Source organism: Lissotriton vulgaris, chromosome 10 (genome assembly GCF_964263255.1).
Source record: "Lissotriton vulgaris chromosome 10, aLisVul1.2, whole genome shotgun sequence".
Lineage (NCBI taxonomy): Eukaryota > Metazoa > Chordata > Amphibia > Caudata > Salamandridae > Lissotriton > Lissotriton vulgaris.
In genome coordinates, this window is record NC_141698.1 from 211,144,256 (window position 1) to 211,161,277 (window position 17,022).

General features: G+C 46.1%; 1 protein-coding gene across 1 annotated transcript in view; it reads left to right on the forward strand.

Annotated features, from left to right (window-relative positions):
* Positions 1-17,022, forward strand: part of MINDY4 (MINDY lysine 48 deubiquitinase 4) — a 718,486-nt gene that overhangs the window by 301,623 nt on the left and 399,841 nt on the right. The window lies entirely within an intron of this gene.

Sequence of the window (17,022 nt, forward strand, 5' to 3'; positions counted from 1 at the left end):
AATGAAACACGCATATCTATTAGCAGAGTGTAAGATTTATTGCAGTAGATTTTTCTTTCAATTTAAATTCGCATGTTGTTTATGTCTATTACTGCAACAGGGCTGATTGATCTCTTCTTTATCATCCATCAGTAGTGAAAAGCCGCACCTGTTGTTTTCTTCCGAGTTGTCAGTGGGCAGAGTTGGAGATAACAAGCCTGAAAATATTGTTTAGGAGACACAAGACTTGAAACTAAAAAAAAACTCAGTAGGTTTGGTAAAAGACACGAGGCAGGAACTGCTGCTGATTCTTTAAAGATAACTTTCCCTGCTGTAGGCACTCACTTCACTTCACACGTCCAGAGGAGGAAACTCGTGTAATGGAAAGTGTTCCTCAGAGTGGGTATTGTTGCTTCAACAATATCTTGGGTTGGAGGGTGTTGCTGGGAAACTGACTCTCCATCAGGTTTATACACATTAGTATATACAACAGAACCATTTACAATAGGTGACAAATTATTAATGATGTTAAATTGTTTCAGTGAAATGTTCATGTTCCCTGTAATGTGACAGCACAGATCAATCACATCCTGACATTTCAGAAAGCTTATGTATACATCTTTACATTTTGTATTTTTTTTATTTTCTGGATAACTTTCAAGTGAAGCAGGATGCGCACAACGTAAATAGCAACTTTTCAGTCAGAATTCAGTCTTTTTGTGCTCCGTTCTCATGAATTTATGTTGTACTTTTTGCAGTGGAAGAAAGGGTGAGCATAGCAAAAGCAAAACGAGTACAGTTTACGGCAGGTGTGTCTTTGAAACATTTTGTTTAATGTGTAAGACTTTATCAGCTATGTTTACCGATTCCAGAAGGTTATTTTGTACAGTCCTCCATATTGATTTGTATCCACCCCATGGATTCCAGTTTCACCTCATGGAGACTTTCAGGTGAAGTTAAAGTTTCTCATTTCGCATAATTCTTCCAGGCAAAGGCTGCGCGCAAATGCCCCCCCCCTCCATCTACCCCCCTTGTGAATAACAGCAATCCACTTTGGTTAGGGTCCCTGTATCTTTATGGCCTCTAGGGTGCTTTCTGCAGACTGCCCCTCAGTTAGGGTGAATGATCTGCCATTGTGAACACAATTTGTATCACCTTATGTTAACGTGCACGGTGTCTCATTCCCAAATGTAAGGTTCTCTGTGTTTTTTGTGTGCAGGTTGACTCTTAAACGACAGCTTATTATCAGGTTTCAGCTGCAGACTGCTTTCGCTGTTTTTTGGCAATATCCATTATTTCCAAATCATATAATGTACACAGAATGAACTATGAGTTGGCCCCTTGCTCTTGACTGATTAGCTTTGTTGTCTCTCTTACATCCAAGCTACTGATTCAATGGCCGCCCCCCCACTATTCTCGTGTTTGTCACACCCAGGAGTATTTCCGTCTCACAGTGCTTTCCTCGGCTGATGTTTCCTTCCATTCCTGATGCCAGAGCTTGGTTGTTTGCAGTCCAGAGGAGGGACTACTTCCTCTTTTTTCTCTCCCTGCTTACCCATCCCCCTCCCTGTCCCCCATTCCCCACCTAGTGTCCTCTGCCCCTTCTAGTCCATTTATTGCTTTTTAACTTTGTTTTTGTTGTTCTTGCGCCTGCCGTGCTATTGACCACAGTGGGTGCACAACCATCAATGGAGGCCACCTTTTAATACATTTTTGGACCAGATGTATCAATGTTAGGAATAGCGATTACCTAATTACGGTTTTCTTCAAAATGCAATTAGGAATTCACTTTTTTTAATGTACTAAACTCAGAGTTTCCTTTAGGGATTCGTAGTGTGTCCTACCTCATGAATATTAATGAGGTAGGTTACAATTTGCGACCCATTAGGAATCAACGCCATCAAAGGGATGGTGACCTGTTGAGGTCAGCAGACCACCACGTCTATGATTGCTTTTAAATAAAGCAGTCTTTTTTTAAAATACAACCCATTTTCTTAAAGGAATTCCTTGATGCATTTAAACAAAAAAGATTCTAAAAAAAAAAATGGTATGTTTAAGAAGATGCAGTGGTCCTGTGGACCACTACCTTCTCTTAAACAAATTTTCTTTTTACATTCATAAATGGAAATGGGTCTCGAGGGCACCCCATACCATTTGCAAATGCATTATCACTAAGCTTCGATAATTGGTAAATTAATAATGTTTTGCAACCAGAATTCGGTCGCAATACTTTAATACATACCTTTCTGATTCGGTATTTGGAAGGGACACCCCTTCCAAATACTGAATCGGTATTTGATCGCAAACCAAAATTGCTCTTTGGTAATGTCTTACCGAATCACAGTTTGCATTTATACTTACAGAAATGCTTTTTTGCAGTCGAAAACGGGCCGATTTTGCAAATCAGCCCTATTAGGACTGGAAAAAAGCTTGATACATGTGACCCTTTGCTAGGTTTTATAAACTCATTCTGAGATGGTTCCACCAGATGCCTGCATATTTGGAGCAGCTGTCTAAGACAAAAAACATTGACAATTGGCTTTGACAATGCATGTTTCTGTCTGGAGGCTCCCTCCTTTCATATTGCATAGTATAAATGCCCTTGTGAGAATATATCTGACCAATCTACATTGCACATGTTATTCTTCTGCAGATTTTACTCAGCGGAAAGGGCTAGATGGATAAAACCTTTTTTAAATCAGGTTACATGGCGTCACTGCCGTCCCGCTCTACGTCTTTTACAATTTCTGAGTGATATGTATTGTATTGGTATAATAATTGTTTTTTTAAATGTAACCTTGAGGAGAAGGAAAAGTTTAATAAGTTCTTAAACACTTTTATGGCTTAGCATTAATTGTAATTTATGGAACTGCATTAACATGTGTATGAAATGTCGCTTTTATGATTTTATAAACTTTTGGAATCAAATAATGCTTTTCTACCTACCTTCCATAGTATTTACCCATATTGGAGACTGTGTCACTCACTCAAATTAGGTTGTCTATGATACAGGCTTGTTTTGCAACCTTTAGTGTCCTTCCTTTTAGGATCAGAGTTTCTTCCTTTAGTGTTCACACCTATGTTCCTCCTGGTAGGTGGTTATCCTTGTAGACTGACACTTTACCTTCATGCAGGTTTTCACACCAAGTCCCTCTTTCCATCAGTTTTCATCTCTGCGTGAAAGATGGCGAGTGGAGATGATTAGGCAGCAGTTGTTGATAGGGGGTGGGCAGTGAAGTCTGTATATGTCATCTTCTTACATCCCCCTATGACTGGGAGATGAGCTGTTGGGCCACAGAATCTCTCTATGCTCTCTTAAAGTGGCAATAAGTTTTCCCAGTCCCTATTCAAGATCCTTTTGTGGTAAACAAACTCCCTGTTCGGTTCTCCCTCCACTGCCCGGACCTGTTCCCTCCCATGTCTTCGCTAACACCCCATCACCTATATCTGCCAGCTGTACTCTTACTATCCTCTACCTGAACACGCGCTCCTTGGTGAAACACCAACTAGAAATCTACTGCTTACTAGAAGATACTAATGTAGACATTCTCTTCATATCTGAGACTTGGCTGACGGAGGACTCTGCACCCGATATTTTGGCCGCCCTCCCCATCGGCTATTACATTCTTCATGTTAACCGCCCCGGGGGGCAAGCTGGCGGAGGAGTAGCAGCCATTATTCGCAAGGAACACGTATTTTCTACCTTAAACTGCACTCCCATTCCCAATTCTCAAACCCTCGTTATCCAGCTTCGCTCAACCACTACCTCCCTTATCTGTGTCCTTATGTATCAACCTCCCACCTACATGCCGGCTTTTGCTGAAGCTGTTGGGGAACTTCTCTCCCAGCTTCTTATAAATCACTCCAGAATTCTTATCTTGGGAGATTTTAATTACTGGCCCACTGACCCCCAAGAATGCCGACTCTCTAAGCTGTTCTCAGACACCCTCACTAGCCTGAATTGTCAGCAATTGATCTCTGCCCCCACCCACTGTAAGGGTCATATACTCGACCAGGTTTGGACTGCCAACCTCGATCACTCACCTCCATTGGTCACCCCCTGCACTTGGTCTGACCATTACTTTGTCTCTTTTTCCATTGATCTTCCCAGTTTTTCTCGCCCCCCGCGCCCCGCTAGCATCACAGCTCGCAACTGGAAGAATGCCGATATGTCAATACTTCATTCTCTCCTGGCGGCCTCAGTCCCTTCAGCCTCAGAATCAGTCTCGGACCAAGCCTCCGCTCTCGAGTACTGGGTGAAGACAGCTGCTGATACTGTAGCCCCTTTAAAGGCTATTAAAGTTTCACGTCCCCACGACGCCCAGCGCTGGTTCACTGACCAGCTGAAACTAGACAAATTGGCTCTTCGGCAGGCTGAACGGCGCTGGCGCCACAAATACGACCCAGCACTCAAGACTGAATTTACAAGCTTACTTAGCAAATACAAATCCTCCATTCTTGAGGCTAAGACTTCCTACTTCTCTGGTAAAATCTTGGCGTCGGCTTCAAAAGCCAAAGACATCTTCTCAATAGTCAACGAGCTTTCCCTTCCCGATCGTGTCACCCTCCCACCTGTTCCCACTCAGGCTCTGTGCGATGAGCTCAATGCTTTCTTTCAAGATAAGATCTCCACCATCAAAAACAATATCTCTCCACCTTCTCCTTCCAAATCATTTCCCCTCCCCCCGGAAAATTCTCAGAAATTTCTATCTTTCCCTCCCATTTCCATCACTGAATTCAACAGTCTCCTTCACAAAGTTAGCTCCGGGTCCCCGAAGGATTGCTGCCCCCCACATATTTTCAAAGAAATCTTTATGCACTGCCCTGGCCCCGCTCTAGCCCTTCTCAACTCCTCTTTAACATCAGGCGTCGTCCCAGAAGCTTTTAAGCAGGCGGTAGTGTTACCTATCCTGAAAAAGCCCAGTGCAGACCCCCTAGTGCTAAGCAACTATAGACCTATTTCCCTTCTTCCTTTCCTGGGAAAGATCTTAGAGACCTACGTCACTAAATGTTTGAGCGCTTTTATTGAGTCTTCCTTCTTCCTTGATCCCCAGCAGGCGGGCTTTCGCCCCCTGCATTCCACGGAGATGGTGATTGCAGCTGTGATGGACACACTTCGAACTGGGGCAGACAACAATATCCCCCAAGCCCTTGTTCTGTTAGACCTGTCGGCGGCTTTTGACACGGTCGATCATACTATCTTGATCGACCGTGTCAGAAACGCCGGCATCCGGGGCACTGCCCTTGACTGGGTTTGATTCTTCTTGCAGGACCGCTCCCAGGCAGTCCACCTCTCCACCTTTTCTGCTTCTTCTCTCCCCCTCACTTGTGGTGTTCCCCAGGGATCTGCTCTTTCTCCTCTCCTCTTTAATCTTTATATGCAACCACTCATGGCTTCCCTTCGTCATTCCTCTGCTACAATATACAATTATGCCGATGATTTACAACTGATTTTTCCTTTGGACGCTACACCTTCCTCTTGCCTCAACTTCCAAACAACCATGTTACTCATCTCGGACTGGATGGCTCACAGCCAGCTCAAGCTGAATCCGTCTAAAACGGAACTTGTCCTGATGGGTGGTCCGTCCAACCCTTGGGATGACAACTATTGGCCCCCCTCTTTGGGTCTCCCCCCCTGCCCGGTCAGCTCTGTGAAAAGCCTAGGAGTGATCATCTCGGAGGATCTCTCCATGAAACCTCAGATCTCAGCGGTGACAGCATCCTGCTTTTTCCAACTACGCAGGATTCGCAAGATCTGTAGATTTCTAACCAGAGAGGCACTCATTCTAGTAACACTGGCTCTGGTCATCTCCAGAGTTGACTTTGCCAACATCTTGTATGTTGGGATTCCTGTCTATCAGCTTCATAAACTTCAGCTGATCCAGAACCAGGCAGCACGCCTGGTGTACCACCAACCCAAACACCAGCATGTCTCCCCCCTCCTGAGGAGCCTCCATTGGCTCCCTGTGGCTAAACGATGTTCCTTTAAGCTAGGCTGCACCCTATTCAAATCTTTGCATAACCAGGCCCCTGAGTTTATTTCCTCCAAACTTAAGCGTTATTCTCCTACCCGCAACTTACGATCTTCTGTCAATAATCTCCTTTGCATTTCATCATTCCGCCGAAAAAAACATGGAGGATTATGCTTTTCTTTCCTAGGACCTTCCTACTGGAACTCCCTCCCTTCTTCCTTTCGCCATTTTACCTCATATGAGTTGTTCCGCAAAACCCTAAAAACACACCTTTTCAAGGTGGCTTTTGAGTAACTCTCCTGCCCTGGCTAGCTATGTTTGTTATGAGCGCCAAGAAACCGTCTCGGTGTACGTGCGCGGTATAAATCTTTTAACATAACATAACATAACATACATGTCAACCAGTAGGGAGGTGACCTGGTACCTATTGATGGGTTCAGTTACAGATGCTGTACTTTTGCTTTTCTAATCCCAGCCTTTGAGGCCAATAAACTCGTTGTTACTCTGCAACACCATCTTGCTTCCTGGTTCTACTTTTCAGTTTCTTGTGGAATTCCTTATTGTCATGAGAATTCAAGCATGTATTTATAGTCCAAGTCTAAAAATGTGTTCCTTCGCTCAAGTGATCAGGATAAATAAACGATGTTTCACTAATTAATGTAATCTCCAAATAAAAAAAATATTGTGTTTTTATTCTTGCATTTACACTGATAGAATTTCCTCTAAATCATTCAGTGTCTGCCAATGAGTTTACAAGGAGCATAAAGTCCATGCAGTGTCAGGTAGAAAAAGAGCACACTGGCTGCAAGGAAGTTCTTGTGACCTGTTTAATTTCTTAAAAAGCAATACTCGATCCAGTGTATATATGTGAATGTGTTGAAGCCTACTGTGGTGATGTGTAGGGAGCTTGTTACCAGAGTGAGCTCTTGAAGCCAGTGTGCCTGAGACCTTCATGGCAATGTTTGTATTCTGAACCTGTACGAGTTAGAAAGAAAAGGCAAGGGAAACAATTATTTTGATTATGTAGAAGAGATTAATTAATTTTACTAACTCCGTTCCTGACAGTCAGTTACCTGATAGGGACTTCTAGCCACAAGTTCCTTACCTTTGAATGTCCCCAAGTGTCAGACTACATCTGGAATATTTTTGAACAGTACCACTGCCCTTCAGTAGGTGGCTTTGTTTGGTTCTGCATCGGCCTTGTCAGCTCCAGAAGTGATGTGCGTAGTACCTATATAGACGCCACCATGGCGTGCTAAAGTTAGTTCTTTCCTTTCTGCACCAGATAGCGCTGATCCGGATTGAGCTACTCTCTCAATCACTTTTTAACTGGTCTTTTTTACTTTTTGACTCTTTTTAAAAAAACTTTTTGCTGACATTTTTGAGATTTAATCTCCTCAGTCTGCCCACAGACCATCATGGGCACCCAGTGGGAGGCAGGGTATACCATCACCTTCCCCACTGGGGGTCACTAACAACAGACCTTTGGGCACTCCAGATAGTCCAAAGGGGCTACTCCCTCCCCTGTATGACACCCCCTATATCCATGCCACTAACGTACGATCGGCTGACTGAGGACAGTCTCTCATTGCTCTGTCAAATCCCTTTGGATTATCTGAAGTACCCAATGGGGTTTCTCCTTGCCAATTGAGACACTCCCTTCACCCATGCCACCCACTTATGATTGGCTGATGGTGGAGAACTATGAAAAAGTGCAGGCTCTCTTGGTCAAGAAAGCCATTGAGAGGGTGCCTACATCAGAAGTAGGTTGTGGTTGTTATTCCTGATACTTTCTGGTGCCAAAGAAGGCCAGTGGACTTTGTGCTATCCAGGATCGGCAAATTCAAAATGCTCATGCGCGCCCAGGTTTTATCTGCCCTAGAATTGGGAGACTTGATGGCAGTGTTGAACTTGCTCATATATCCACATACCTGTCATGCCAGCCCACTGATGCTATCTACGGTTCACGGTGGGCCATGAGCACTTTTAAGTTTGCTGTGCTACTTTTTTGCCTAAAAAAAAGTCCCTCGGGTGTACACAAAGGCGATGGTGGTGGCCACAGCTCATCTGCGGAGGTTGGAGGTTTCAGTCTGCCTCTACCTCGACGACTGGTTGTTGAAGATGGGCTCGCTCCAGGCAGTTGTCACCAGCCTTCAAACTAAGTCGAACCTCCTGCACACGCTGTTGTTCACTATCAACATGTCAAAGTCACACCTGATTCCCTCTATGACGCTTACTTTCATCCAAGCTGTTCTGGACACAGTGCAGTTTCGGGACTATCCTCCCAAGCAGCGAGTCAAGAATATTCAGGCAATGATACTAATGTTTCAATCTCTATCCTGCATTTCGGTAAGACTGACTATGAGGCTGTTGGGCCACATGGCCTTCTGCATCCAGCTGGTGACACATGCCCGCTGGCATATATGGGCTCGGCAGTGGGACTTGAAGGCCCAGTGGTCGCAGCATCAGGGAAATCTCTCTGATATGGTCCAGATCTCAGAGGGAACTGCAAAAGACCTGCAGTGGTGGCTAACAAACAGTGATTGGGTCAGTGAAAGGCCCGTCCCCCTTACCCAATCAGATCTAATGGTGCTGACATATGCATCACTCCTGAGCTGGGGTGGCCATCTGGTAGAGGTGGTGATCAGAGGACTTTAGTCTCCGGCAGAGTCTGAGCTTCACATAAACCTGTTGGAGCTTTGGGCTCTTCACTTAGCGTTAAAAGGCTTTCTTCTTTCGATCAAGGGAAGGCTGGTGCAGGTGCTCACGGACAACACCACCACTACCATGTGGTACTGCAACAAACAGGGCGAGATGGGGTTGTGGACCCTGTATCAAGATGCTCTGCACCTCTGGACATGGCTGGAATGTCAAAGCATTTCCCTGTTGGTGCCGCATCTGGTGAGATCACTGGATGCCAGAGTAGACTAACTCAGTCGCAGATCACAAATGACATCTCCACGTTAGGTGGTGCAAGGTCTCTATCAGCAGTGGGGAGAGCCTTGGTTAGATCTGTTCGCCACATATGAGAATCCACAAGTCAGCAGTTTTGGGTGCTGGAGTTTTCAAGGCTACTCTCGCTCGGAGAGGCTTTTCATCTTGAGTGGAACTCCAGCCTCCTCTATGCCTTTCCACAAACACCACTCCTATTTAGAGTTCTCAAAAGATCAGGAACGACCGGGTCCAAGTCACTCTTGTGGCTCTGGAATGGTCATGCAGAGTCTGGTATACTGAACTGTTGAGCATGATCATCGTTCCTCCTGCCAGGCTGCCTCTTCGGGAGGATCTTTGTCACAGGAACAGGGGAGGGTTCTGTAGCTGAAACTGCGCACCCTCCCACTACATGTGTGGAGAGTGAATGGTGACAGTTGACAGCATTCAAACTTCCTCCTGAAATCTGTACTGTTATCCAGTATTGGGGTATCTTTCATAGATTCACATGCCTGAATCATTCCCCGTCGTCGAGGCGGGAGTCCCACGGTAAATTATATATATATAGCAGTGCCTAAAAACCATTAGTAGTAGGCTAAAAAAGGATATAGGCCCAACTAGGCCCAAAACTTAGCAGCCTATCTACCTCATTATGTAAAAAGAACTGAAAATGTAGCCTCAGCCAATCAGCTAACCTCACCCTCTAGAACCTTCCCAGCCCAGGCAGTTCTCCTCAGATTTTCACCGCACTTCGTGTGTAAGGGAGTCTCCCTAGTGCCTACTCAGTTTTCTTCAGAAATTTCTTCAATTCTTTCAAGATGTCGGAAAAGAAGGCTTTATTCAAGGCCTGTGCTTCATGCTTCAAGAAGAGAGTTCACGTGGACGACGAGCACTCGGACTGTATTTATTGTTTGCATCCTTCACATGTTGTGAAGGATTGCAGGATATGTCGAACCTTCCCTCCTAAGACCAAAAGGGATAGAGAGGCGAGAGTTCTTTTGTGGCTGAAGTCGTCTGTCAGAGATGACGAGGACAGAGCCTCTACTTCAAGTAAGAGAGCCAGTTCCAAAGAGAGGTGTTCCCCTGAGAGATTGAAAAAATCTAAGTTCTCTCATAAACCCTCTGAATCCACAAGGAGTGCTGCGTCAACAGAGTCTTCTACTGTGAGTACAGTCCGCACTAAAGCTGTCACTTTAGTGTCTTCTCTCACTGTTACCACCTATTCTACGTCTTCTACTTCTTCAAATACTGTTACCACCTCAGCAATTACTTCTCCTGTGATGTCCGTCATGGCCTCTTCTTCTGAGACAAGATCGTCAAGGAAAAGCGCGTCGTCGACGAGTCTACCGTCGACGACCAAATCACCATCTTTGAAGCGCTCGTCATCGCTTCCGTCGACGCTCTCGTCGACGGCTCCTCCGTCGACGAAGACTTCAACTATCCCGTCGACGAAGACCCAGTCGACGAAGATCCCGTCGACGAAGACCCCGTCGACGAAGACCCCGTCGACGAAGGCCCCGACGACGGAGGGCCCGTCGACGGAGGGCCCGCCGACGGAGGGCCCGTCGACGAAGCGCCCGTCGACGAAAGGCTCGTCGACGAAGACCCCGTCGACGACAGGCCCGTCGACGACAAACACGTCGACGAAGATTTCAGCTCCGTCGACGACTAGCTCGACGACGAGGAGTCCTTCGACGGATCCGTCTACTAGGACGCCTTCCAAGAAGTCTTCATCCATGATTACAATACCTGTGACGATACCGTCGACGACAATATCGGCAACTCACACATCGGTTTCACTTTTGCCATCGACAGCAGCGCTGGCATCTTTGAATGTGCCGTCTACGCATTTGTTGCCCACATCTCCGGTTAGGGTGCAGTATACCCATTTTCAGATGAAATCTTTTCAGAGACAGAGTTACTCTCATTTGTCTCCCCTCTTGCCTTCGCATATCTTGGAAAATTACGTGGAAGCAGATTCGGATAATGAAGAGGATGAGGATGATGATGATGATCCTTTTGGAGTGGCCCATCACCCTTCCCAGTTGCACATAAAATATCAAGAGGATGAGGATGATGATGAGGTTCATTACTATCAGGAAAATTTAGCTACTCCTTATCATCAGGAGCAACAACACACAGAAGACACGACTCATCTTCCGTCTGTTCTAGTACAGGATTTGCAGGCCATGCTGGCCGATTATCGTCAGAGGTTTCCACCAACTCTGCCTACTCCAAATACTGTGCCAGAGGACAGGCCAGTAAATCCACCGCCACATCCTTCACATTCTCCAAGGCAGGATGTTGACCCCGGGACTGGAGGTCAGGATGTTGACATCTCATCTCCAGATGAGGATGAAAGAGAGGATGGGGAACTTCCGGATTCCACGCCTACGGAACCATGGAATGATTACGTCATTCCTATGCCCTCTCCTAATCTGCCAAAACCTTCAGATTCTCCGCCAGAAGACATAGGAGGTTTTCATAACATCATGCACCGGGCAGCTGCTCGATTTGCAATCACAGTTTCGGTTGAACAAACCGACTGTTTTCTTCATGATTTCAAAGAAGGGTATAGAAGGGTGTCCAGATCTATCCCTATCATTGATTATATCTGGAAAGAAGGGATTGATATTATGAAGACGCCAGCTTCCATCCCGGCGGTTATTCCAAGAGTCGACAAGAAGTACCGAGCACCACCGGACACTCCTTCATGTTTGATTGGTCATCCGCGTCCTGACTCAGTGATTTCACAAGCGGCTCAACAACGATCCAAAAATCCGGTTGCACCTCTTTCAACGCCTCCAGACAAAGAGGGCAGGAGATTGGATGCAATTGGAAAAAAGTTCTCGGCTAATGCCGCTGCTACTGTCAAGATTGCTAATTCTTTGGCAATTTTAGCACGGTACGACAGACAAATGTGGTCAGATCTGTCGGAGTTCATCAATTTGGTTCCCGATGACCGTGTTGAAGAGGTCAGGAAGGTTGTCTTGGAAGGCGAGCGGGCAGCTTCTGAAATTATCGATTGCGCCCTCGACGTATCTAATACAGCCTTTAGACAATTGGCCGGAGCGGCAGTTCTCAGACGGCAAGGATGGCTCAAGGCGACTTCTTTCAGACCTGAGGTCCAGACCAAAATACTGGACATGGCCTATAATGGCGAGTTATTGTTTGGCAAGCACATAGATGAAGCATTGCTTGCGATAAAAACGGATACTGATACGGCCAAATCGCTTGGTGCACTACAGTATAAGCGAGGTTTTTTCAGAGGAGCAAGAGGCCGTGGTTTTTCATCAAGAGGACATTATCAAAATCAGCAAAACCGTCAGTATCAACCTCAAAATAAACCGTACTACCAACAGTCCTATCGGCAGTCATCGTCAGCGGGTTTCTCTCGTCAAGGAGGGAAACGACGTTCTAACTACCAGGGACGTGATTCAAATAAACGCCAGTGAGTTTTGCCGGACACCATCCTCCCTTCCCTCCCTCCCTGTGGGCGCCAAGATTTCCGCCTTTTATCAACAGTGGCGGAAGATAACTTCAGATCAGTGGGTTCTGGACATAGTCAAACACGGACACACTCTGGAGTTCTTGCAGAAACCTCCAACATTACCGCCCAGGGGTCCCTCCCCTCCTCGTCTTCATTTGTTATACATGGAAGCCATGAAAATGCTGCACAAAAATGCGATAGAGAAAGTCCCAACATCCCAGAAAAATCAGGGGTTTTATTCTCGCTTCTTCCTTGTGGAAAAGGTTTCAGGAGAGTGGCGTCCAATTCTGGATCTACGAAACTTAAACACATATCTGAAAAAGCAGAGTTTCCGCATGGTGACACTCACGGATGTCCTCAATTGCCTCATGGAGGGAGATTTCATGGCTTCCCTGGATATGGAAGACGCCTACTTCCACATTCCAATTCACCCAAATCACCGCAAGTATCTGAGATTCACAGTGGCTGGTGTCCATTTTCAATTCAAGGTGCTCCCTTTCGGCCTGAAGTCTGCACCAAGAATCTTTACCAAGACTCTAGTCCCAGTTGCAGCTGCGTTGAGGTCACAGGGAATCCAAGTATTCCCGTACCTCGACGATTGGTTAATAAAGAGTCCGACGAGGACTTCGACAAGGCAATCGGTCAAGAGTGCTCTGTCAATGTTCTCGAATCTGGGTTTGACCCTCAACGCCAAAAAATCTCAACTTCAACCCAGACAAATTCTGACGTTCCTGGGAGCAGTACTAGACACTTCTCAGTGCAAGGCTTTCTTAACCCAAATTCGTCAGGACAAGATCACAAGGCTGGCAAGTCAAATACGGTCAAAAAAGTCTCTTTCGGTCCGACAGTTTGTTTCCCTGCTAGGGATGTGTTCCTCCGCACTCCATCTAGTTCCACTGGCTCGACTCAGAATGAGGCCTCTCCAGGAGGAATTGCATCGACAATGGCGGCAGATAGACGGATCTTTCGAGGACCGTATCAAGGTCACGCCCAAGATAAAACAAGCTCTTCTGTGGTGGGCGGCAAAGAACAATTTGTCTCCGGGGCTCACTTTTCTTCAGACTCTACCGGAATTTACTCTAACGACAGATGCCTCCATGGAGGGTTGGGGAGGTCATCTCCAGGACCTTCAGGTGCAGGGACGGTGGTCCCATCAGTACAAGCACAAACACATCAACTGCCTCGAGTTGAGGGCAATTTTCCTGTCCTTGCGAGCCTTCCTGCCAAGAATTGCAGGCTCTGCAGTACTGGTGCGCACGGACAACACCACCAGCATGTTTTACGTAAACAAGCAAGGGGGCACAAAATCTCTGGCCCTGTCTCTTCAAGCGCAGGAAATGTGGGAATGGTTACTCCACCACAAAATTTCCCTCAGAGCGGAACATGTTCAGGGAATTCAGAATTCTCTGGCCGACGATCTCAGCAGATCGTTCACAGGATGTCACGAGTGGGAACTCGAACAACGCCAAGTGGAAACAATTTTCCAGCTCTGGGGCACACCAACGCTGGACCTGTTTGCCACGCAGCAGAACAGCAAATGCATATACTTTGCCAGCAGGTTCCATCAGCAAGGATCGAGAGGAAATGCCCTGTTGATGAGGTGGACCGGAATCTTTGCATATGCCTTCCCGCCGATTCCTCTCATCCCAAAGGTTCTACAGAAAATGAAGAGAGAGCGTTGCTCTCTAATCCTAATTGCTCCTCGCTGGCCGAGGCAGTATTGGTTCCAGGAGCTTCTGATACTCTCCCATCAACCTCCACTGCGCCTCAAGCCGACACTTTCAATGCTGACAAGGGAGGAAGGACAAATACTTCATCCAGATCCTCAGTCGCTACACTTGCACGCCTGGCTCCTGATTTCTTAGAGTTTAAGGACCTAGAGATTTCTCCAGACTGTAGAGCTGTTCTATCTCAGGCTCGTGCACAGTCTACCATCAGAACCTATCGCTTCAAATGGAAGAGATTCTGTTTATGGTGCGGAGAGCATGACGTCCATCCACTACAGGCTCCTCCAGAGAAGATTCTGCCTTATCTGCTGTCTCTAGCCAGATCAGGTCTCGCTTTTTCTTCTATCAAAGTTCACCTTGCTGCCATATCCAGATTCAGGAAGAGTTACAACAAACCATCTTTGTGCTCTTCTTCTTTAATTAAACAGTTCCTTAAAGGATTATTTCGAGTTTTCCCTCCAGTGCGGCCTCCTCCTCCTGAGTGGGATCTCAATATTGTGTTATCTCAGTTGCTGAAAAGGCCTTTTGAACCAATTCATAAATCGGAACTTAAATTCTTGACTTGGAAAGTGGCTATTCTTTTAGCCCTCACTTCAACCCGGAGAGTAAGTGAGATACAAGCGTTCACTATATCAGAACCTTTCCTACATTTTTCAAAAGATTGTGTGACACTTAGAACTCATCCTAAGTTTATTCCCAAAGTTCCGACCCAGTTTCACATCAACCAACCGGTGAAACTCAAGACTTTCTTTCCAGACCCCAAGACTCCAGCTGAAAGGATGCTGCATTCCTTGGATGTCCAAAGATGCCTCAAATTCTATTTACAAAAGACAAAAGATTTACGCAAATCTACCCAACTGTTTGTGGCTTATGGACAAGCTACACGTGGTCAGGCAGTGACGAAGGCAACTATAGCCAGATGGCTTTCCTCTGTCATCGTCTTCTGTCATGAGAAAGCGAACAAGCCCCTGACAAGAACGGTTAAGGCGCATTCCACCAGGATGATGTCAGCGTCTACAGCCCTATTTGCAGGGGTGTCCCTGGAAAACATCTGCCGTGCTGCTACATGGAAAAGTGTGCATACTTTTACGAAGCACTATTGCCTGCAGCCGGTACTACATGGAGATACGTCAGTGGGAGAAGCAGTGTTGCAGCATCTTCTTCACTGAGGTCAGCCTTTTATGGTTTTTTCTTTTCTATTGCTACATGTTTACTAATATACTGTTTTAATGTTCTATATATAGATACATGTTATATGAAGGTGTTGTCATGATTTTGCATATGTATTGAGATATGTTATTGCTCTAGTACCTTCCAGGTTGTGTGGGGATATATGGTTTGGATTGTCTCCCACCTTCCTCTACCGACAGTTATGGTTGTTACTGCTTGCTACTCTGATTCAGGCATGTGAATCTATGAAAGATACCCCAATACTGGATAAGAAAACAAGTTACTTACCTGTAACTACAGTTATCCAGTATTGGTATCTTTCATAGATTCACATGCACCCACCCTCCTCCCCGGCTAGGCAGTTCTTATATAGGATACTACTTCTCACTTGTGCTGGGAAAATCTGAGGAGAACTGCCTGGGCTGGGAAGGTTCTAGAGGGTGAGGTTAGCTGATTGGCTGAGGCTACATTTTCAGTTCTTTTTACATAATGAGGTAGATAGGCTGCTAAGTTTTGGGCCTAGTTGGGCCTATATCCTTTTTTAGCCTACTACTAATGGTTTTTAGGCACTGCTATATATATATAATTTACCGTGGGACTCCCGCCTCGACGACGGGGAATGATTCAGGCATGTGAATCTATGAAAGATACCAATACTGGATAACTGTAGTTACAGGTAAGTAACTTGTTTTCTTATTCTGCCCGACAGGCGCCCCTTCACCAAGTCGGTATACACCTGAAAAACCTCCACTGGCTCCCCGTCAACAAGAGGATTACTTTCCGCCTCCTAACCCACGCAGACAAAGCACTCTACGAACTTGGACCCGAATGCCTCAACACAAGACTCCTTCTACACCCCCCCCGCCAGCTACGATCCACCAACCAAGCCCTTGCTACCGTACCTCGCATCAACAAAACCACCATGGGAGGCAGATCCTTCTCCTATCTGGCAGCTAAGACCTGGAACTCACTTCCCACTCACCTTCGTCTCACTCAGAATCACCTATCATTCAGAAAACAACTTAAAACTTGGATATTCGACAAGTAATTCCCCACCCTTCCTCAAGCGCCTTGAGACCCTCTGGGTATGTAGCGCGCTATATAAATACTCTGACTTGACTTGACTTGACATTGCGAGAAGTTTGTGTCATGGTGTGCTTCCCACAACGTTGATACCCTATCTGCACCTTTCTCATGAGTTCTCTTGTTTGCATTGTTTGAGTTCCGGGTAGACTATCAACTCTTTGTGGACTAAGTGGGATCAAAAAAGGGGAAATCTGCACAGAAGAGAACCATCTCACAATGGATTGCCTTGTGCATTATTAACTGCTACGCATTTGCATAGAATCAACACCCTTATGGCCTGCCGGCTCCCTCTACTAGAGCCAAGGTTGCGACCACTGTGTTAGGGGACAGCGTTTCTCTCCGGAACATCTATCAGACAGTGAAAGGGGCATCACGGCACACGTTCATAAAACATTACTGCCTGGACAGTTAGGTCCATTGGGACTGGCCATTCGACTGTTCAGTCCTGCAGGGCTTTTTGGTTTAATCGAGTTCGCAGTCCCGCCTCCGGGGAGGTATGGCTTGGGTATCCAAAGGTAAGGAATCTGTGGCTAGAAGTCTCTATCAAGTGAACAAGTTACTTAACTTCGGCAATGTCATTTTTTGGTAGAGACTCTATCTAGCCGCAGATTCCTTACCATCACACCCATCCTCCCTGCTCTGCTAATCGGTTCAGGAGTCAGGAACT